Source organism: Taudactylus pleione, unplaced genomic scaffold (assembly GCF_031769625.1).
Source record: "Taudactylus pleione unplaced genomic scaffold, aTauple2 ptg000445l, whole genome shotgun sequence".
Classification (NCBI taxonomy): Eukaryota; Metazoa; Chordata; class Amphibia; order Anura; family Myobatrachidae; genus Taudactylus; species Taudactylus pleione.
The window spans coordinates 1,313,997-1,339,314 of NW_028284847.1; the positions used below are offsets into that span (position 1 = coordinate 1,313,997).

Consider the following 25,318-nt stretch of genomic DNA (forward strand, 5'->3'; position numbering starts at 1 on the left):
GTCAATACCGTATGCCTGGTTTATATGTGTGTGTGTGTGTATATATATATATATATATATATATATATATATACATATATATATATTATTCTGACCTAGCCAGACAGGAAGTAACTAAGCACTGTAACATCTCACAGACAAACCACATCATGGGTTGAATTACACCACCACAGGGGACACTCGGGACTTAATCCAATTACACTGTCATTGTTCCTTCTATTTGTATCCTTTGTTCATCTATGAACATGGGCAGTCGCCACGGAGACAAGCCAGCATGTGTTCAGGGAAATGTTATCTAGGGGAGGTACAGTAGGAGGGAGGGACAGGATAAGGGAACCACACCAATCAGGACTTACTGTAAGCCAATTACTCTGTAATTGTTTTATTTGATTCCCTTTGTTCACCCCTGTAGACTTTGGCAGATGCCATGGAGCAAAGCCAGCATGTGTTCATCAGGCAATGATATTGAGGGGTCTATTTACAGTAGTAAACAGTGTTAGGAGACAGACTGAAAAGAGATAAGGTACCAGCCAATCAGCTCCCAACTGTCACTTTTCAAGGCTGTGTTTGAAAAATGACAGTTGGGAGCTGATCGGTTGGTACCTTATCTGTTTTCAGTGTCTCCTAGCACTGCTTAGTAAATAGACCCCTGAGTTTCTATCTAACAGGCCACATTTCACATACACTGTATACCGCTGACCACTCCATAGCCCCCCACTTCCTCATGCCCATCTTGTGTATGCTTGGCGGCCATCTTGTGAGTCGCAATATTGCTGTTTCATACTGACCCATTAACTCTACAGTATGTGCTGCTACAATGTCCCCGACCCTAGACGCATATTTGTGTATCCAGTTGTATACATTGTACTTGTCAACATACAGAACTATATATTTGGTAAAAACAAAAAAAAAAGTGTCTGGCCAGAACATTTGAATTGCTCTTAGGGTGCCCATGACCATAATTATCATATGCTATGGCTGTTGTAAGAATGTAATACCCCGTGTGTTCTAAAATACAGTATACTAATTTTTTAAAGATATTTGACATTAAATTCTGTATACTCCGTAACAGTATTTCTCTTGTTCTCTCCACAGTTTTGGTCATCAAACATGCCGACAAAAATCAGCAAATCCATGAGCAAGATAATTGCAAACATGAAAAAAGAACACAAAACAACACGACAGATCCAGGCCTGGCTGAAAGAGAGTGTTGTTCTTGTTAGTTTACAGACAGTGTGCTATCATGCATTTTAGAGAACGTGGCCCAGATATAGATTTCCTTCTAATTGCACATGGTAGGTACTTTACAGCATCTTTTTTTTAACTATGCAGTATGTTGCTAGATTGCTATTGTACTGTGTTCCAATTTCAACACTAACTGTGCAATAATTGCTATATGCTCTGTATGTGTTCTACCGTAGGAGCGTCAAAAAGATTGTGCACAAATTAACTTGTGAGGATGATGAGCGTACAGCTTTACAAATAAAACGTATTCTACAAACAGAATGTGACCTGGACATCTCCTGTTCCAGCATCAAACGGATGCGTAAGGAACTGGGATGGACTTTTGGCCCTACAAGGTACGTAAAATACTATAGTGTATAAAAATCCACAAATGTACTCTACAGTGAACTATTTTATTCAGTAAACTGTTCTTAATAATGCACTGATTTATGTGACTGTAAACTAATACTTGTTTTTATTCCACAGGATACATCCCATGATAAGGGATGTTAATAAAGAAAAGAGAATTGAACAAGCACGATGGTGGATAGAGAGTGGAGAGAATTTTAATGATGTAATTTTCACAGATGAAACTCGAGAGGTTCTCAAGACTGTCCTTCCAGAGCCGTGCACATTTCTCACTTATACCACATCCTAAGCATCCATTAAAGGTCCATGTATGGGGAGGTATATCTCATTGGGGTGCAGGACCAATCTTAATTTTTGAAGGTACAGTACAGTAATGTTTGTTGTAAAAATTATTTACAGTCCTGTACAGTGTCCGCTTGTTACTGACAATAATTTCTCATCTCTTTAGGCATCATGGATAAGACCTACTTCCAAGAAAAAAATAGTAGATGGCTGTATGGTGCCATATGTGAGAAGATGCTTTCCATTAGGACATCGATTATTCCAGGATAATGATCCAAAACACTCAGCTTCAGGGAAATTCATGGAAAAGAGAGGTATAAATTGGCAATGCACACCACCAGAGTGAGTATTGTCCTACTGTATTAACTGTTTACTACACGGTACATACTTTATTGTACAATAATTATTCTAGTATGCTTTTTATTAAAGAACTGTGACTGATTAATTTTATTTGTTTTTTTTACTTTCCTGTAGGTCACCGGACATGAATCCCATTGAATTGTTCTGGGCCCAGTTGAAGAGGTTCATCAGATGTGAAACCAAAAACTAAATGGGAACTTTTGGATGGGATAATAAAGTTTTGGAAAACCGTATTGACACCTGCCCAGTGTAACAATTATATTGATCATCTGTATAGAGTCTTACCAGTTGACATCGAAAGAAAGGGTCAAGTAACTGCATTGTAGCTTGTAAAGCACTGTACTGTATGTTATATAATTAGTAATGTGGAGTGGTTTAACTTCCTCTTTCCAGTTTGTGATCTGGACTGTTAAGTACACTGTCTCCATACTGTATGTATTGTGGTTGTGCTTTTTGTCTCTATATATTCTAATTTCTTTTATAAGCTCTTTATGTACCTTTCCCTTACCTTATTTACTGTACTTCATGGTTTTCCTCTTTTCCTTTCATTCTTTAGCCACTTGCCTGGCATGGTCGTATCATATACGACCATACCAGACTGGGCTTTCCCTGGCATGGTCATATCTGATACGAACAGTCATAAAACCTCTGTGGGCGGCTGCTGAAAAATCATTTTCTAGCAGCCGCCAATCACAGAGGGACCTCCTGGTCCCTCTGCACACTTTGGGCCTGATTCAGAGCCGGACACACTGACAGAGCGCTCGCTCTGAATCAGGGCTGGCCCTCTGGTTTTTTAGAGTGGCCTCCTGGCCGCTCGCATAGCTGTGGGTGACCACCCACAGCTATAGCGAGTGGCCAGGAAGATGGTCACGATGGTCAAGACCATCGCGACCATCGGGCTTGCGACGAGACCCTTGTGGTAGGATCTCGTTGCCACAAGCCCCAGAGTGCTTTCGGCTCTAACACCATCGCGACCATCGGGGCTTACGACCAGACCCTAAGGTTGGGTCTGGGCTCTCGTAATCTCCAGGGAACTTCCTGCTCTGTTTGAGCAGGAAGTTCCCCACTGACATCATCAATGATGTCAGTGGGGCCGCCCCCAAATGGCAAGCGTTCCAACTGGAACGCCTCATTTGGCTGGCATGCCCCCGGCCCGCCCAGCAAACAGGGCGAGCTGTCACTCAACATCGACAGCTCGCCCCTTCTGCTACGCGACCCCTAGCGATGGAGCGCCTGTCGCTAGCTGGGTCTCGCGCATGCGCACGATGGAGCCGGCTCCGTCGTGCGCATGCTCTGTGGGGACCATCGACCCGGTTGGAGCGCATTGGCGCTTGCGACCGGGTCTGAATGAGACCCACTGTGTGCTGGGAGCTGTTTTCCCCCTCATGTATCACATTATGCTCCCCTCTGCCCTATATAATAATAATAATACCACATATCAGTGTGCTGTGAGCTGTGTTTTTCCCATTCATACATCTTTGTACAGTCCCATTTCCTATATATAATTCTGCATATCAGTTTGTGCCAGGAGCTGTATTCACCCTCATACATCACTGTTATTCCCCTTCATATTTCACTTTACTGTCCTATCTCCCCTATATAATGATACCACATATCATTGTGTGCTGGAAGCTGTGTTATTCCCCCTCAGATATCACTGTACAGTCCCCTCTCCCCCTATATAATAATACCACATATCAGTGTGTGCTGGGAGCTGTGTTACTCCCCCTCATATATCACTACAGTCTCCTCTTCCCTATATAATAATAATACCACATATCAGTATCCCAGGAAATGTTTTATTCCCCATCATATATACCTGTAGGGTCCCCTCACCTTTATGCCATCATTAGTGCTGGCAATTATACCTACCCCATTCTGGGTGCAGGAGATCCATCAGACACACTGTACACATGCCTCACAGTAGCACAGAGGTATGGTAACATGTCTGTGTTCTAATGACATTTCCATGAGGCAGATCTTTTCCATGGTTTAGCATGTTGCAGTCCAGGTGACACCCAGAAAGACCCCTTTCATGGACAGAGTGATGCCACCATGCACGGAGAAGACTGTCTGCTCACTTATTCCCTGCTAAGTTGTATATGTATGGTGTAGCATGATAATCACGGTGTGCATCTGCTTTCAGACTTGCATCCAACTCAGCACCAGGCCTATAACACACAGTACTTATGTAGAAGGTTTACAACGATGGGGAACACTGAAAGAAAATATTTTATAAATAATATCTGGAAACACGTCCTGTGTAGGAGAGTCATGGCCATTTTCTTGTAGTTCATCTGTAAATAGCCCAGCGTAAATAAGGGGAGTATTCATTATGCAGATGAATCTCAATCTTTTGAGAAAAAATTGGAGAGAAGAATGTGTAATGATTACACCAATGTATAGTAGAATGTCGGCCATTTTCTTGTAGCACACCTGCTTCGGTCTGGTGATTTACCCCTGGTGTTAGAAGGAACACAGTTTTGGAGTGCCTGCACAGAGTAGACCCTGGTATTATACAGACACTTCCCAATGTTCGAATGTCTAAATGGTTTATTTCAGGAGGTAAATAGGAAAATACATACTGTACATACCTCCAAACCTCTGAGCGGATTGGGGGCTGGCTGTGGCACTGGGGGTATGGCCAGGGGCGTAACTATACCTACAGGGGCCCCATAGCAAAAATTTTTATGGGCCCCCTCTCAGCCCGCGGCCCCCAATCTCGTCCCGCTCTTGCCCCCCCGGTCTGAGGCCCCCCCGCACCCTGGCTTACCTGATCCATGGTCGCGCTGTGCAGGGCAGACCCACCTTCCCTCCCGGTCGGCTCCATCTCACTGACTGATGTTGGGGGGAGGTGGCCACACCTTCTCCCAGTATCAGCCAATGGGGAGAGCCGGAGGTGGAGCTGACTGGGAAGACGCGACCACGGAGTGGGGGGGCACGCAACCAAGGAGCAGGTAAGTGCAGTAGAGGGGAGTGAGGAGACTGATAGGGGAGTGAGGAGGGTGCGGAGGGAAGGGCAGCGGACAGCGGCCTGGCACCGTAGGTGCAGGGGGAAGGCCGGGCCCCGGGTTGGTCCGGGCCCCATAGCAGCCGCACCCCCCTGCACCCACGGTAGTTACGCCACTGGGTATGGCCATTAATGTGTCCCTGTCTCTACTGTCTGCAACTATATTGTAATCTCAGGTACAATTATGGAAAGGTCTGCGCTTCCTCCTCCGGGTATGAAAGCTGTATAAAGTGGAGAAACCGGTCAGGGGCTTATTCTATCATTGTCACCTCCATCTTGGTGCTATATACACTTGCCGAGGATAAGGAAGTGGATTGCCTGCATATAACTGAGGCGCACTCCCTCCCCTGCAGCATGTGTCCAGAGGTGTGTGATCAGCCCTTGTGCACTGTATCAAACCAGTGGGGTAAGAAACTGCAGTCATATGAACAAAACCCTGCAAGCCAACAGAGCACAGGTTCTCAAACTCGGTCCTCAGGACCCCAAACAGTGCATGTTTTCCAGCTCTCACAGAATCACAAGTGAAATAATTAGCTTCACCTGTGAATCTTTTAAAATGTGTCAGTGAGTAATGAATACACCTGTGCACCTGCTAAGTGACCTGTGTGGGGTCCTGAGGACCGAGTTTGAGAACCACTGGTCTAGATCACCTGGAGAGGGACTAAAATCTGTCTACAAACAGAGGTGGGAGGTTGTGCATGGCGCAGTGAGGACTGGCTTCCAAAAGTCTGCAAATTAATTACGCTATATATATATATTGCGCCTGCTGAATATTTGAAAGAGACCATATTGGATTATAAGTGGACCTTTAATTCTGCACAACAAGAATCTGATATTTATAAAGAAACACCACCAACCTGCGATTTTGTTCAGCTGGAATCCACTAATACCCCTTTTACACCATGGCAAAAATCTGGGTTATTGCTGGGTCTAACTGGGTCTCAGCTTAGTGTAAAAGGGTCCCTGAAAAATGTCAAGTGACCCGGCAATCCAACCCAGGTAGCTACCAGGGTCGGACTAGGAATGGACCTGGGTAATGGTGCAGTGTAAACGGCGCAACACGGGTAATCCGACCGGAGTCATGCCTAAAATGAGCTGATTGGTAGTTGTGGAGCAGTCACCTCCCACTTTTTATGACCTCACAAGTTTAGCAGGGCAGATCCAGGTTCAGTGTGAACGGGGCTGACCTGACAATAACCCAGATCAATGGTGCTGTGTAAACGGTGTCTGACCTGGGTTGGAACCATGTCGGAAAACCCAAGTCGGACCCAGGTTTTTGGTGGAAAAGAGGTATAATTTAACTTGCAGCAAAACCTAACTGCTCCCATTTCATAGAAAACATAACCTGCTTTGGGACTTGTAGCTCCACCTTTAATGTTCTTAATATTTTTCTAAGTGATTTTTTGATGTATGTACTTCTTATATTAAATTTAATATTTTGCGCTACTAAATGATAGCCTTTTATTACTTTTTTACATAGTGTACAGTACTGTGGGGTAGATGTATATAGGGGCAATAAACCCTTTTACTGGTAAAAATTGTTTTTCCTCTCTGGTGATCTGGCTCATTTTTAATTCACTCTATATTCCAATGGGGCATAATTCTGATTTCCCCAATTATCGCTTTCTCCAGTAATCAGGGACAGCAAAAAGTAATATTTATCAAACAATGAAAAGATATTTCACCACAATAAATAGGTTATCTCTAAATACCAAAGCCATCTGAGGATGTCGATAACTGAGTGAATAAATTATTTGTGTCAATTACTTCTCTTTTTATGTGAGTAATGTGCTCTGGGAGGAAAATACAATTATACATAACATTTACTTAGATTCCTTTTTTTCATACTGTAAATAAAAGTTTATATAAAAAATATAGTGATAAATATTACTTTTTTTCTGCAATACCAGATGGTTCCCATCCATTTCCACTTATTCAGTAGAGCTAGGGGTAACATGTCATTATGTTTAATACTCTACAAATAAAAGGATTAAAATTTTAGTGCAAAGAGCCCCACAGTGTGCCCTTCTCCCACAGGTGTGTAATCTGTATAATGTAAGTACTGTGCCACTATCTACTGCCCCACAGTGTGCCCCTTCTCCCACAGGTGTGTAATCTGTATAATGTAAGTACTGTGCCACTATCTACTGCCCCACAGTGTGCCCCTTCTCCAACAGGTGTGTAATCTGTATAATGTAAGTACTGTGCCACTATCTACTGCCCCACAGTGTGCCCCTTCTCCCACAGGTGTGTAATCTGTATAATGTAAAGTACTGTATATCTAATGCCCCATAATGTGCACCTTCTCCCATGGATGTGAAATCTGTAAAATGTACAGTACCTCTATCTACCGCCCCATGTGCCTTTTCTCCCATGGGTGTGTAATGTACAGTACTGTAGCTTTACTATCTATTGCCCCACCGTAAGACTACTCCCATGTATGTGTAGTGTGTATAAATGTACAGTACTATCTCTCTATCTACTGCCCCATAGTGTGCCCCTTCTGACATAGTGGCACAGTACTTACATTATACAGATTACACACCTATCTACTGCCCCACAGTGTGCCCCTTCTCCCACAGGTGTGTAATCTGTATAATGTAAGTACTGTGCCACTATCTACTGCCCCACAGTGTCCCTTCTCCCTTGGGTGTGTAATCTGTATAATGTAAGTACTGTACCACTATCTACTGCTCCGTGTGCCCCTTCTCCCTTGGGTGTGTAATCTGTATATTGTAAGTACTGTGCCACTATCTAGTACCCCACAGTGTGCCCCTTCTCCCACAGTGGCACAGTACTTACATTATACAGTTTACACACCTGTTGGAGAAGGGGCACACTGTGGGGCAGTAGATAGTGGTACAGTACTTACATTATACAGATTACACACCCAAGGGAGAAGGGGCACACTGTGGGGCAGTAGATAGTGGCACAGTACTTACATTATACAGATTACACACCTATCTACTGCCCCACGGTGTGCCCCTTCTCCCACAGGTGTGTAATCTGTATAATGTAAGTACTGTGCCACTATCTACTGCCCCACAGTGTGCCCCTTCTCCCACAGGTGTGTAATCTGTATAATGTAAGTACTGTGCCACTATCTACTGCCCCACAGTGTGCCCCTTCTCCCACAGGTGTGTAATCTGTATAATGTAAGTACTGTGCCACTATCTACTGCCCCACAGTGTGCCCCTTCTCCCACAGGTGTGTAATCTGTATAATGTAAGTACTGTGCCACTATCTACTGCCCCACAGTGTGCCCCTTCTCCAACAGGTGTGTAATCTGTATAATGTAAGTACTGTACCACTATCTACTGCCCCACAGTGTGCCCCTTCTCCCACAGGTGTGTAATCTGTATAATGTAAGTACTGTGCCACTATCTACTGCTCCGTGCCCTTTCTTCCATGGGTGTGTAATCTGTATAATGTAAGTACTGTACCCCTATCTACTGCCCCACGGTGTGTAATCTATGTAAAGTACAGTACTGTACCTCTACTGTCCCACCATGTTCTCCTTCCTCTATGGGATTGAATACAATATCCTGGGGGGTGACCATCCAGATCTGCAGTGGAATCTCGATGATCAAAATCCTGACAAATGTTGTTAAGTATTCTAACTCTATTCCTTACCCTAACCCAGTGGTTCTCAAACTCGGTCCTCAGGACTCCACACAGTTCACATTTTCCAGGTCACCCAGCAGGTGCACAGGTGTAGTCATTACTCACTGACAAAAAGATCCACAGGTGGAGCTAATTATTTCACTTGTGATACTGTGAGACCTGGAAAACATGCACTTGGGGTCCTGAGGACAGAGTTTGAGAACCTGCGCCCTAACCTACCCCTCCCACAGCCTATCCCTAATACTCACCGTTGGGATTCTGACTGGGTTTCAGAGCCGGTATTTTGATGACCACCAGGATTCCAGAATCAGTATTGTAACCGTTGGGATGGTTACTGCCTGGATTCTGACTACATCCCCTTCCATGGGTGTGTAATCTGTATACAGTACTGTACCTCTACTATCTACTGCCCTGTGTGCCCCTTCTCCCATGGATGTGTAACCTGTATAATGTACAGTACTGTATCGCTAATGTCCCATCATGTGCACCTTCTCCCATGGATGTGCAATCTGTAAAATGTACAGTACCTCTATCTACCGCCCCATGTGCCCCTTCTCCCATGGGTGTGTAATGTACAGTACTGTAGCTTTACTATCTATTGCCCTACCATAAGCCCTTACTCCCATGTATGTGTAGTCTGTATAAATGTACAGTACTATCTCTCTATCTACTGCCCCATAGTGTGCCCCTTCTCACATAGGTGTATAATCTGTATAAAGTACAGTACTATATCTGTATTGTCTTTCCATGCCAATGTGTGCCCCTTCTCCCATGGGAGTGTAATCTATACAATATAGATCTATCTACTGCCCCATCTCCCATGGACTTGTATTGTGTATAATGTACAGTACCTCTACTATCCACTGTATGTCCCTTCTCTCAGTACTGTACCTCTACCTATTGCCCCTCCTCTCACTGATGTGTAATCTATATAATGTACAGTACCTCTACTATCCACTGTGTCCCTTCTCCCAGTACTGTACCTCTACCTATTGCCCCTCCTCTCACTGATGTGTAATCTATATAATGTACAGTACCTCTACTATCCACTGTGTCCCTTCTCTCAGTACTGTACCTCTACCTATTGCCCCTCCTCTCACTGATGTGTAATCTATATAATGTACAGTACCTCTACTATCCACTGTGTCCCTTCTCTCAGTACTGTACCTCTACCTATTGCCCCTCCTCTCACTGATGTGTAATCTATATAATGTACAGTACCTCTACTATCCACTGTGTTTCCCTTCTCCCAGTACTGTACCTCTACCTATTGCCCCTCCTCTCACTGATGTGTAATCTATATAATGTACAGTACCTCTACTATCCACTGTGTTTCCCTTCTCCCAGTACTGTACCTCTACCTATTGCCCCTCCTCTCACTGATGTGTAATCTATATAATGTATAGTAATGTACCTCTACTATATTTTGACATGAGTAACATTTTGCTGATTTGCAATTTAACAGCTCATTGGATTAGACGTCATAACCGTGTAGACCAAAAGTTTATTGCATGAATACCATACGGCAGACATACTTTACTAGCAAATTACAAAACTACATCCTCATAATTGAACAAATCTTATTTTATTCTGTGTAAATCCTGGCACTGAGGTTTTACTGACTTATGTGGCCATTGTGGGCTGTATGCATCACTGCATTATTGGTTCTGCTCTTTATATGTTATTGTGCAGGTCCTGGTGCCAGTGTGCCCACATTGTGAGTGACGTCATCACACTCCCCTGGGCGCTGAGGATTTTGGGAAAGCTAAAATGGGCATTACAGTAATCCCTCACCCCACTCAGCTTGGTGTACTAAGACTGGCAATGCTACATATGAATGCCACATATAGAATAGAATGAGGAAAACAAGGCACTGCAGGTAAAATAGGAAAATCAGAAGTCATTTGAAAAAGAAAGGTAAGGTCCTAAAGAAAGCTTACACACACATACATAGACAAGTAAAAAAAAAAACGTTAATGGAACTACACGCAGATCGGCAAAGTAGAAACAGGCATTCAATAACGTAAAGAACATTTATTTAAAACACATTAAATCTTCATTCACCATAACTCCACCATTCTGCCTCTCTACATGCCAAACCCTAACCCTTTATACCCTCCCGTTAGACCCTAACCCTTCCACTCCTCCACCAATCAGGCCTTTAGACTTTCTCCTCTCTAATCATAATCTCTAATCATTAGAAACCTTCATGTCTGCTCACCAGACCCTTAATTCTCTCCACCAATCAGACCCTTAACCTTCTGACTGCTCACCATACTCTCACCCTTTCCCCTCTCTGCTCTTCAGACCCTCACCCTTTCCCCCTGCTCACCACACCCTCGTTCTTTCCCTTCTCTGCTCACCAGACCCTCGCCCTTTCCCCTCTCTGCTCACCAGACCCTCGCACTTTCCCCTCTCTGCTCACCAGACCCTCGCCCTTTCCCCTCTCTGCTCACCAGACACTCGTCCTTTCCCTTCTCTGCTCACCAGACCCTCGCCCTTTCCCCTCTATGCTCACCAGACCCTCACCCTTTCCCCTCTCTGCTCTTCAGACCCTCACCCTTTCCCCCCTGCTCACCACACCCTCGTTCTTTCCCTTCTCTGCTCACCAGACCCTCGCCCTTTCCCCTCTATGCTCACCAGACCCTCGCCCTTTCCCCTCTGCTCACCAGACCCTCGCCCTTTCCCCCCTGCTCACCAGACCCTCATTCTTTCCCTTCTCTGCTCACCAAACCCTCGCCCTTTCCCCTCTATGCTCACCAGACCCTCACCCTTTCCCCTCTCTGCTCACCAGGCCCTCGCCCTTTCCCCTCTCTGCTCACCAGACCCTCGCACTTTCCCCTCTCTGCTCACCAGACCCTCGCCCTTTCCCCTCTCTGCTCACCAGACACTCGTCCTTTCCCCTCTCTGCTCACCAGACCCTCACCCTTTCCCCCCTGCTCACCAGACCCTCGTTCTTTCCCTTCTCTGCTCACCAGACCCTCGCCCTTTCCCCTCTATGCTCACCAGACCCTCGCCCTTTCCCCTCTCTGCTCACCAGACCCTCGCCCTTTCCCCCCTGCTCACCAGACCCTCATTCTTTCCCTTCTCTGCTCACCAGACCCTCACCCTTTCCCCTCTCTGCTCACCAGGCCCTCGCCCTTTCCCCTCTCTGCTCACCAGGCCCTCGCCCTTTCCCCTCTCTGCTCACCAGGCCCTCGCCCTTTCCCCTCTCTGCTCACCAGACCTTCGCCCTTTCTTGTACTCACCAGACTCTCACACTTTTTCTTCTGTTCCCCAGACTCATCCCAATAACTTGCCGCAGGTTGGTGTTCCTCTCAGGTCACATGAGATGCATCCGAATCACTAAAACCTAACTACAGTACTTGTGGTAACAGCCCTTGCGGCTGTGCCAGACTAGGGGTTAATCCACATTTCCAGACAGAAAAAAAAATCAGGATTCTATATGGTTTTAATAATAAAATCTGCACTGGAACATGATAATGCATTTTTTTTATTATTTTAAATGAAATGCATAAAATAACATAACATTTTCAAAAGTATACAGCCTAACATGAACAAAAGGCCCTATGTGATTATTGAAGTCGGGATGGGGAAGATATGGGTAATCATGCCCTGTCTCCTCCATTGGCCACTATCAGCAGTAAGGCGAGTTTCCTCCTCCCTTTAATCTCTTGCAGTGCTGAGGATGATTGGGTCTCGTCCTCAGCTCTTTTGATGAATATATTTAAGACAAATCCCATTATTTCTTAGCACTGAATGGGTTGAATAGAAAAAAACAGTTCCCTGTTATATCCAGAGCCCAATGCCAGGATTATTTATTAGAATGCTATATACCAATGCAGTCTTATTATTGTTGAGAGAGATGCCAGGTCTAACTTTATGTTGGTGACATATTGAACATTTCATTTATGAATGTGTATAATTATTAAATTATAACTTAATATACTGAATGATTAGATATTTGAATTGCCCTCATAAGGTGGTTAAAGTTTTAAATCACAAAATAATGAATGTTCAAAAAGTTAATTAAAAAGTCCAGTGCCACAATACCGATAAATATCAGAGAGTCTTATCCGTGATAGAGAATGATTCTTGGCGAAAAATGTTTGTAATTTTTTTTAAGTAAACTTGAAAAGTTAGACGTTTGCAATGTTGTTGTCAAATACTCGCTATGAGCAGACAACAGATATCATATAAAATAAAATACAAAGAAAATAGAAATCTAATGCATTACTTTTTTTTCTAAAATGGACATTTTATTTGTGCAAATACATAAAAATATTAATGAAACTTTGCACTACATAATTGTGAAGTAGATATAACAAGGGTCCACATCCGGATAACTGGAACTACAATGACATCAGGTAAGTAACCAGCAGTCACAGAAAAGGTGCCTATTCCAACAAAAACATTTTACAGCAAGAATCTTTCTTCTTCATCAAGGCTATACAATACTTTCTCTTATATTTATCTTGTTAATTTGTTTTCATATTACCGTATCTCTGTCATGTCTTTCAGGGAAATGGTTTCTCACATGTGTGAGTTCTCTGATGTTTAAGAAGATTTATGTTGTAAAACATTTCCCACACTCAGAACATGGAAATGGTTTCTCACCTGTGTGAGTTCTCTGATGTGTAACAAGATTAGATTTAGGTGTCAAATATTTCCACATTCAGAACATGGATATGACTTAGCTGGCTGGTGAGTACTAAGCTTTGTTCCCTGCTGTGTAAAGCATTTGGTAGCTACTCCATAAGAACATTCCTCATAAGAGGGATCAGATAATATTTCTGTACTGTGAAGAGTTAGATGCATAATTGAGGTAATAGGGATTAGTACTGGAGAATCTCTTGTGATGTTATCTTCTATATCACAGTCTGGAGATACAGTGAGATGTTCCTGCCACATATTTCTTCTGTTACATCCACCTGCTGGGAATACAATATATAGAAATATCAATGTTTGCCCATAACACGTTTAATTGCTTATTTATGGCACTCATGTCTAATACATGAGTGCCTTAAAAACATATAAAGCAAAGTTATAATATTGTGATTGGAAAAGGTGAGTCTTAACAGCTGTTCTCTCTATTACTACAGTCAATATTATACTGTGTATAGTCAGTCAGCATTAGGTACAATGTAGTGCTGCTCTCTCTATTACTACAGTCACTATTATACTGTGTGTATAGTCATTCAGCATTAGCTACAATGTAGTGCTGCTCTCTCTATTACTACAGTCACTATTATACTGTGTGTATAGTCAGTCAGCATTAGCTACAATGTAGTGCTGCTCTCTCTATTACTACAGTCACTATTATACTGTGTATAGTCAGTCAGCATTAGCTACAATGTAGTGCTGCTCTCTCTATTACTACAGTCACTATTATACTGTGTGTATAGTCAGTCATCATTAGCTACAATGTAGTGCTGCTCTCTCTATTACTACAGTCACTATTATACTGTGTGTATAGTCAGTCAGCATTAGCTACAATGTAGTGCTGCTCTCTCTATTACTACAGTCACTATTATACTGTGTGTATAGTCAGTCAGCATTCGCTACAATGTAGTGCTGCTCTCTCTATTACTACAGTCACTATTATACTGTGTATAGTCAGTCAGCATTAGCTACAATGTAGTGCTGCTCTCTCTATTACTACAGTCACTATTATACTGTGTGTATAGTCAGTCAGCATTTGCTACAATGTAGTGCTGCTCTCTCTATTACTACAGTCACTATTATACTGTGTATAGTCAGTCAGCATTCGCTACAATGTAGTGCTGCTCTCTCTATTACTACAGTCACTATTATACTGTGTGTATAGTCAGTCAGCATTCGCTACAATGTAGTGCTGCTCTCTCTATTACTACAGTCACTATTATACTGTGTATAGTCAGTCAGCATTCGCTACAATGTAGTGCTGCTCTCTCTATTACTACAGTCACTATTATACTGTGTATAGTCAGTCAGCATTAGCTACAATGTAGTGCTGCTCTCTCTATTACTACAGTCACTATTATACTGTGTGTATAGTCATTCAGCATTCGCTACAATGTAGTGCTGCTCTCTCTATTACTACAGTCACTATTATACTGTGTGTATAGTCATTCAGCATTCGCTACAATGTAGTGCTGCTCTCTCTATTACTACAGTCACTATTATACTGTGTGTATAGTCAGTCAGCATTCGCTACAATGTAGTGCTGCTCTCTCTATTACTACAGTCACTATTATACTGTGTATAGTCAGTCAGCATTAGCTACAATGTAGTGCTGCTCTCTCTATTACTACAGTCACTATTATACTGTGTATAGTCAGTCAGCATTAGGTACAATGTAGTGCTGCTCTCTCTATTACTACAGTCACTATTATACTGTGTGTATAGTCAGTCAGCATTAGCTACAATGTAGTGCTGCTCTCTCTATTACTACAGTCACTATTATACTGTGTGTATAGTCAGTCAGCATTAGCTACAATGTAGTGCTGCTCTCTCTATTACTACAGTCACTATTATACTGTGTGTATAGTCATTCAGCATTAGCTACAATGTAGTGCTGCTCTCTCTATTACTACAGTCACTATTATACTGTGTGTATAGTCAGTCAGCATTAGCTACAATGTAGTGCTGCTCTCTCTATTACTACAGTCACTATTATACTGTGTGTATAGTCAGTCAGCATTCGCTACAATGTAGTGCTGCTCTCTCTATTACTACAGTCACTATTATACTGTGTATAGTCAGTCAGCATTAGCTACAATGTAGTGCTGCTCTCTCTATTACTACAGTCACTATTATACTGTGTGTATAGTCAGTCAGCATTAGCTACAATGTAGTGCTGCTCTCTCTATTACTACAGTCACTATTATACCGTGTGTATAGTCAGTCAGCATTAGCTACAATGTAGTGCTGCTCTCTCTATTACTACAGTCACTATTATACCGTGTGTATAGTCAGTCAGCATTAGCTACAATGTAGTGCTGCTCTCTCTATTACTACAGTCACTATTATACCGTGTGTATAGTCATTCAGCATTAGCTACAATGTAGTGCTGCTCTCTCTATTACTACAGTCACTATTATACTGTGTGTATAGTCAGTCAGCATTCGCTACAATGTAGTGCTGCTCTCTCTATTACTACAGTCACTATTATACTGTGTATAGTCAGTCAGCATTCGCTACAATGTAGTGCTGCTCTCTCTATTACTACAGTCACTATTATACTGTGTATAGTCAGTCAGCATTAGCTACAATGTAGTGCTGCTCTCTCTATTACTACAGTCACTATTATACTGTGTGTATAGTCATTCAGCATTAGCTACAATGTAGTGCTGCTCTCTCTATTACTACAGTCACTATTATACTGTGTATAGTCATTCAGCATTCGCTACAATGTAGTGCTGCTCTCTCTATTACTACAGTCACTATTATACTGTGTGTATAGTCATTCAGCATTAGCTACAATGTAGTGCTGCTCTCTCTATTACTACAGTCACTATTATACTGTGTATGGTCAGTCAGCATTCGCTACAATGTAGTGCTGCTCTCTCTATTACTACAGTCACTATTATACTGTGTGTATAGTCATTCAGGATTCGCTACAATGTAGTGCTGCTCTCTCTATTACTACAGTCACTATTATACCGTGTGTATAGTCATTCAGCATTAGCTACAATGTAGTGCTGCTCTCTCTATTACTACAGTCACTATTATACCGTGTGTATAGTCATTCAGCATTAGCTACAATGTAGTGTTGCTCTCTCTATTACTACAGTCACTATTATACTGTGTGTATAGTCATTCAGCATTAGCTACAATGTAGTGCTGCTCTCTCTATTACTACAGTCACTATTATACCGTGTGTATAGTCATTCAGCATTAGCTACAATGTAGTGCTGCTCTCTATTACTACAGTCACTATTATACCGTGTGTATAGTCATTCAGCATTAGCTACAATGTAGTGCTGCTCTCTCTATTACTACAGTCACTATTATACTGTGTGTATGGTCAGTAAGCATTAGCTACAATGTAGTGCTGCTCTCTCTATAACTACAGTCACTATTATACTGTGTATAGTCAGCATTAGGTACAATGAAGTGCTGCTCTCTCCATTACTACAGTCACTATTATACTGTGTGTATAGTCATTCAGCATTAGCTACAATGTAGTGCTGCTCTCTCTATAACTACAGTCACTATTATACTGTGTATAGTCATTCAGCATTCACTACAATGTAGTGCTGCTCTCTCTATTACTACAGTCACTATTATACTGTGTATATAGTCAGTCAGCATTCGCTACAATGTAGTGCTGCTCTCTCTATTACTACAGTCACTATTATACTGTGTATAGTCATTCAGCATTCGCTACAATGTAGTGCTGCTCTCTCTATTACTACAGTCACTATTATACTGTGTGTATAGTCAGTCAGCATTCGTTACAATGTAGTGCTGCTCTTTCTATTACTACAGTCACTATTATACTGTGTATAGTCATTCCGCATTAGCTACAATGTAGTGCTGCTCTCTCTATTACTACAGTCACTATTATACTGTGTATAGTCAGTCAGCATTAGCTACAATGTAGTGCTGTTCTCTCTATTACTACAGTCACTATTATACTGTGTGTATAGTCATTCAGCATTCGCTACAATGTAGTGCTGCTCTCTCTATTACTACAGTCACTATTATACTGTGTGTATAGTCAGTCAGCATTCCCTACAATGTAGTGCTGCTCTCTCTATTACTACAGTCACTATTATACTGTGTATAGTCAGTCAGCATTCGCTACAATGTAGTGCTGCTCTCTCTATTACTACAGTCACTATTATACTGTGTATAGTCAGTCAGCATTCCCTACAATGTAGTGCTGCTCTCTCTATTACTACAGTCACTATTATACTGTGTATAGTCATTCAGCATTCGCTACAATGTAGTGCTGCTCTCTCTATTACTACAGTCACTATTATACTGTGTATAGTCATTCAGCATTAGCTACAATGTAGTGCTGCTCTCTCTATTACTACAGTCACTATTATACTGTGTATAGTCAGTCAGCATTCCCTACAATGTAGTGCTGCTCTCTCTATTACTACAGTCACTATTATACTGTGTATAGTCAGTCAGCATTCCCTACAATGTAGTGCTGCTCTCTCTATTACTACAGTCACTATTATACTGTGTGTATAGTCAGTCAGCATTCGCTACAATGTAGTGCTGCTCTCTCTATTACTACAGTCACTATTATACTGTGTATAGTCAGTCAGCATTCGCTACAATGTAGTGCTGCTCTCTCTATTACTACAGTCACTATTATACTGTGTATAGTCAGTCAGCATTAGCTACAATGTAGTGCTGCTCTCTCTATTACTACAGTCACTATTATACTGTGTGTATAGTCAGTCAGCATTAGCTACAATGTAGTGCTGCTCTCTCTATTACTACAGTCACTAATATACTGTGTGTATAGTCAGCATTAGCTACAATGTAGTGCTGCTCTCTCTATTACTACAGTCACAATTATACTGTGTATAGTCATTCAGCATTCGCTACAATGTAGTGCTGCTCTCTCTATTACTACAGTCACTATTATACTGTGTGTATGGTCAGTCAGCATTAGCTACAATGTAGTGCTGCTCTCTCTATTACTACAGTCACTATTATACTGTGTGTATAGTCATTCAGCATTAGCTACAATGTAGTGCTGTTCTCTCTATTACTACAGTCACTATTATACTGTGTGTATAGTCAGTCAGCATTCGCTACAATGTAGTGCTGCTCTCTCTATAACTACAGTCACTATTATACTGTGTATAGTCAGCATTAGGTACAATGAAGTGCTGCTCTCTCTATTACTACAGTCACTATTATACTGTGTGTATAGTCATTCAGCATTAGCTACAATGTAGTGCTGTTCTCTCTATTACTACAGTCACTATTATACTGTGTATAGTCAGTCAGCATTCGCTACAATGTAGTGCTGCTCTCTCTATAACTACAGTCACTATTATACTGTGTATAGTCAGCATTAGGTACAATGAAGTGCTGCTCTCTCTATTACTACAGTCACTATTATACTGTGTGTATAGTCATTCAGCATTAGCTACAATGTAGTGCTGCTCTCTCTATAACTACAGTCACTATTATACTGTGTGTATAGTCATTCAGCATTAGCTACAATGTAGTGCTGCTCTCTCTATTACTACAGTCACTAATATACTGTGTGTATAGTCAGCATTAGCTACAATGTAGTGCTGCTCTCTCTATTACTACAGTCACTATTATACTGTGTATAGTCATTCAGCATTCGCTACAATGTAGTGCTGCTCTCTCTATTACTACAGTCACTATTATACTGTGTGTATAGTCAGTCAGCATTCGCTACAATGTAGTGCTGCTCTCTCTATTACTACAGTCACTATTATACTGTGTATATAGTCAGTCAGCATTAGCTACAATGTAGTGCTGCTCTCTCTATTACAGTCACTAATATACTGTGTGTATAGTCAGCATTAGCTACAATGTAGTGCTGCTCTCTCTATTACTACAGTCACTATTATACTGTGTGTATGGTCAGTCAGCATTAGCTACAATGTAGTGCTGCTCTCTCTATTACTACAGTCACTATTATACTGTGTATAGTCATTCCGCATTAGCTACAATGTAGTGCTGCTCTCTCTATTACTACAGTCACTATTATACTGTGTATAGTCAGTCAGCATTAGCTACAATGTAGTGCTGTTCTCTCTATTACTACAGTCACTATTATACTGTGTGTATAGTCATTCAGCATTAGCTACAATGTAGTGCTGCTCTCTCTATTACTACAGTCACTATTATACTGTGTGTATAGTCAGTCAGCATTCGCTACAATGTAGTGCTGCTCTCTCTATTACTACAGTCACTATTATACTGTGTATAGTCATTCAGCATTCGCTACAATGTAGTGCTGCTCTCTCTATTACTACAGTCACTATTATACTGTGTGTATAGTCATTCAGCATTAGCTACAATGTAGTGCTGCTCTCTCTATTACTACAGTCACTATTATACTGTGTGTATAGTCATTCAGCATTAGCTACAATGTAGTGCTGCTCTCTCTATTACTACAGTCACTATTATACTGTGTGTATAGTCATTCAGCATTAGCTACAATGTAGTGCTGCTCTCTCTATTACTACAGTCACTATTATACTGTGTGTATAGTCATTCAGCATTCGCTACAATGTAGTGCTGCTCTCTCTATTACTACAGTCACTATTATACTGTGTGTATAGTCATTCAGCATTAGCTACAATGTAGTGCTGCTCTCTCTATTACTACAGTCACTATTATACTGTGTGTATAGTCATTCAGCATTCTCTACAATGTAGTGCTGCTCTCTCTATTACTACAGTCACTATTATACTGTGTGTATAGTCAGTCAGCATTAGCTACAATGTAGTGCTGCTCTCTCTATTACTACAGTCACTATTATACTGTGTGTATAGTCAGTCAGCATTAGCTACAATGTAGTGCTGCTCTCTCTATTACTACAGTCACTATTATACTGTGTATAGTCAGTCAGCATTAGCTACAATGTAGTGCTGCTCTCTCTATTACTACAGTCACTATTATACTGTGTGTATAGTCAGTCAGCATTAGCTACAATGTAGTGCTGCTCTCTCTATTACTACAGTCACTAATATACTGTGTGTATAGTCAGCATTAGCTACAATGTAGTGCTGCTCTCTCTATTACTACAGTCACTATTATACTGTGTATAGTCATTCAGCATTCGCTACAATGTAGTGCTGCTCTCTCTATTACTACAGTCACTATTATATTGTGTGTATGGTCAGTCAGCATTAGCTACAATGTAGTGCTGCTCTCTCTATTACTACAGTCACTATTATACTGTGTGTATAGTCAGTCAGCATTCGCTACAATGTAGTGCTGCTCTCTCTATTACTACAGTCACTATTATACTGTGTATAGTCAGTCAGCATTCCCTACAATGTAGTGCTGCTCTCTCTATTACTACAGTCACTATTATACTGTGTATAGTCAGTCAGCATTCCCTACAATGTAGTGCTGCTCTCTCTATTACTACAGTCACTATTATACTGTGTGTATAGTCAGTCAGCATTCGCTACAATGTAGTGCTGCTCTCTCTATTACTACAGTCACTATTATACTGTGTATAGTCAGTCAGCATTCGCTACAATGTAGTGCTGCTCTCTCTATTACTACAGTCACTATTATACTGTGTATAGTCAGTCAGCATTAGCTACAATGTAGTGCTGCTCTCTCTATTACTACAGTCACTATTATACTGTGTGTATAGTCAGTCAGCATTAGCTACAATGTAGTGCTGCTCTCTCTATTACTACAGTCACTAATATACTGTGTGTATAGTCAGCATTAGCTACAATGTAGTGCTGCTCTCTCTATTACTACAGTCACAATTATACTGTGTATAGTCATTCAGCATTCGCTACAATGTAGTGCTGCTCTCTCTATTACTACAGTCACTATTATACTGTGTGTATGGTCAGTCAGCATTAGCTACAATGTAGTGCTGCTCTCTCTATTACTACAGTCACTATTATACTGTGTGTATAGTCATTCAGCATTAGCTACAATGTAGTGCTGTTCTCTCTATTACTACAGTCACTATTATACTGTGTGTATAGTCAGTCAGCATTCGCTACAATGTAGTGCTGCTCTCTCTATAACTACAGTCACTATTATACTGTGTATAGTCAGCATTAGGTACAATGAAGTGCTGCTCTCTCTATTACTACAGTCACTATTATACTGTGTGTATAGTCATTCAGCATTAGCTACAATGTAGTGCTGTTCTCTCTATTACTACAGTCACTATTATACTGTGTATAGTCAGTCAGCATTCGCTACAATGTAGTGCTGCTCTCTCTATAACTACAGTCACTATTATACTGTGTATAGTCAGCATTAGGTACAATGAAGTGCTGCTCTCTCTATTACTACAGTCACTATTATACTGTGTGTATAGTCATTCAGCATTAGCTACAATGTAGTGCTGCTCTCTCTATAACTACAGTCACTATTATACTGTGTGTATAGTCATTCAGCATTAGCTACAATGTAGTGCTGCTCTCTCTATTACTACAGTCACTAATATACTGTGTGTATAGTCAGCATTAGCTACAATGTAGTGCTGCTCTCTCTATTACTACAGTCACTATTATACTGTGTATAGTCATTCAGCATTCGCTACAATGTAGTGCTGCTCTCTCTATTACTACAGTCACTATTATACTGTGTGTATAGTCAGTCAGCATTCGCTACAATGTAGTGCTGCTCTCTCTATTACTACAGTCACTATTATACTGTGTATATAGTCAGTCAGCATTAGCTACAATGTAGTGCTGCTCTCTCTATTACAGTCACTAATATACTGTGTGTATAGTCAGCATTAGCTACACTGTAGTGCTGCTCTCTCTATTACTACAGTCACTATTATACTGTGTGTATGGTCAGTCAGCATTAGCTACAATGTAGTGCTGCTCTCTCTATTACTACAGTCACTATTATACTGTGTATAGTCATTCCGCATTAGCTACAATGTAGTGCTGCTCTCTCTATTACTACAGTCACTATTATACTGTGTATAGTCAGTCAGCATTAGCTACAATGTAGTGCTGTTCTCTCTATTACTACAGTCACTATTATACTGTGTGTATAGTCATTCAGCATTAGCTACAATGTAGTGCTGCTCTCTCTATTACTACAGTCACTATTATACTGTGTGTATAGTCAGTCAGCATTCGCTACAATGTAGTGCTGCTCTCTCTATTACTACAGTCACTATTATACTGTGTATAGTCATTCAGCATTCGCTACAATGTAGTGCTGCTCTCTCTATTACTACAGTCACTATTATACTGTGTGTATAGTCATTCAGCATTAGCTACAATGTAGTGCTGCTCTCTCTATTACTACAGTCACTATTATACTGTGTGTATAGTCATTCAGCATTAGCTACAATGTAGTGCTGCTCTCTCTATTACTATAGTCACTATTATACTGTGTGTATAGTCATTCAGCATTAGCTACAATGTAGTGCTGCTCTCTCTATTACTACAGTCACTATTATACTGTGTGTATAGTCATTCAGCATTAGCTACAATGTAGTGCTGCTCTCTCTATTACTACAGTCACTATTATACTGTGTGTATAGTCATTCAGCATTCGCTACAATGTAGTGCTGCTCTCTCTATTACTACAGTCACTATTATACTGTGTGTATAGTCATTCAGCATTAGCTACAATGTAGTGCTGTTCTCTCTATTACTACAGTCACTATTATACTGTGTGTATAGTCATTCAGCATTAGCTACAATGTAGTGCTGCTCTCTCTATTACTACAGTCACTATTATACTGTGTGTATAGTCATTCAGCATTAGCTACAATGTAGTGCTGCTCTCTCTATTACTACAGTCACTATTATACTGTGTGTATAGTCATTCAGCATTCTCTACAATGTAGTGCTGCTCTCTCTATTACTACAGTCACTATTATACTGTGTGTATAGTCAGTCAGCATTAGCTACAATGTAGTGCTGCTCTCTCTATTACTACAGTCACTATTATACTGTGTGTATAGTCAGTCAGCATTAGCTACAATGTAGTGCTGCTCTCTCTATTACTACAGTCACTATTATACTGTGTATAGTCAGTCAGCATTAGCTACAATGTAGTGCTGCTCTCTCTATTACTACAGTCACTATTATACTGTGTGTATAGTCAGTCAGCATTAGCTACAATGTAGTGCTGCTCTCTCTATTACTACAGTCACTAATATACTGTGTGTATAGTCAGCATTAGCTACAATGTAGTGCTGCTCTCTCTATTACTACAGTCACTATTATACTGTGTATAGTCATTCAGCATTCGCTACAATGTAGTGCTGCTCTCTCTATTACTACAGTCACTATTATATTGTGTGTATGGTCAGTCAGCATTAGCTACAATGTAGTGCTGCTCTCTCTATTACTACAGTCACTATTATACTGTGTGTATAGTCAGTCAGCATTCGCTACAATGTAGTGCTGCTCTCTCTATTACTACAGTCACTATTATACTGTGTGTATAGTCAGTCAGCATTCGCTACAATGTAGTGCTGCTCTCTCTATTACTACAGTCACTATTATACTGTGTGTATAGTCAGTCAGCATTCGCTACAATGTAGTGCTGCTCTCTCTATTACTACAGTCACTATTATACTGTGTGTATAGTCAGTCAGCATTCGCTACAATGTAGTGCTGCTCTCTCTATTACTACAGTCACTATTATACTGTGTGTATAGTCAGTCAGCATTCGCTACAATGTAGTGCTGCTCTCTCTATTACTACAGTCACTATTATACTGTGTGTATAGTCAGTCAGCATTCGCTACAATGTAGTGCTGCTCTCTCTATTACTACAGTCACTATTATACTGTGTGTATAGTCATTCAGCATTCGCTACAATGTAGTGCTGCTCTCTCTATTACTACAGTCACTATTATACTGTGTGTATAGTCATTCAGCATTCGCTACAATGTAGTGCTGCTCTCTCTATTACTACAGTCACTATTATACTGTGTGTATAGTCATTCAGCATTAGCTACAATGTAGTGCTGCTCTCTCTATTACTACAGTCACTATTATACTGTGTGTATAGTCATTCAGCATTAGCTACAATGTAGTGCTGCTCTCTCTATTACTACAGTCACTATTATACTGTGTGTATAGTCATTCAGCATTCGCTACAATGTAGTGCTGCTCTCTCTATTACTACAGTCACTATTATACTGTGTGTATAGTCATTCAGCATTCGCTACAATGTAGTGCTGTTCTCTCTATTACTACAGTCACTATTATACTGTGTGTATAGTCATTCAGCATTAGCTACAATGTAGTGCTGCTCTCTCTATTACTACAGTCACTATTATACTGTGTGTATAGTCATTCAGCATTAGCTACAATGTAGTGCTGTTCTCTCTATTACTACAGTCACTATTATACTGTGTGTATAGTCATTCAGCATTCGCTACAATGTAGTGCTGCTCTCTCTATTACTACAGTCACTATTATACTGTGTGTATAGTCAGTCAGCATTCGCTACAATGTAGTGCTGCTCTCTCTATTACTACAGTCACTATTATACTGTGTGTATAGTCAGTCAGCATTCGCTACAATGTAGTGCTGCTCTCTCTATTACTACAGTCACTATTATACTGTGTGTATAGTCATTCAGCATTAGCTACAATGCAGTGCTGCTCTCCCTCTTACTACAGTCACTATTATACTGTGTGTATAGTCATTCAGCATTAGCTACAATGTAGTGCTGCTCTCTCTATTACTACAGTCACTATTATACTGTGTGTATAGTCATTCAGCATTCGCTACAATGTAGTGCTGCTCTCTCTATTACTACAGTCACT

General features: G+C 41.1%; 1 protein-coding gene across 4 annotated transcripts in view; it reads right to left on the reverse strand.

Annotated features, from left to right (window-relative positions):
* Positions 1-12,344: 12,344 nt before the first annotated feature.
* The window catches only part of LOC148505663 (zinc finger MYM-type protein 1-like), a 59,453-nt gene continuing 46,479 nt past the window's right edge, over positions 12,345-25,318 (reverse strand). For 3 of the 4 annotated variants that reach the window (XM_088447905.1, XM_088447902.1, XM_088447903.1), the window contains one exon: positions 12,345-13,803. The gene's annotated coding sequence lies outside the window, so the exon portion shown is untranslated. The remainder of the gene's footprint in view (positions 13,804-25,318) is intronic. The other variant, XM_088447904.1, reaches the window with a different exon arrangement.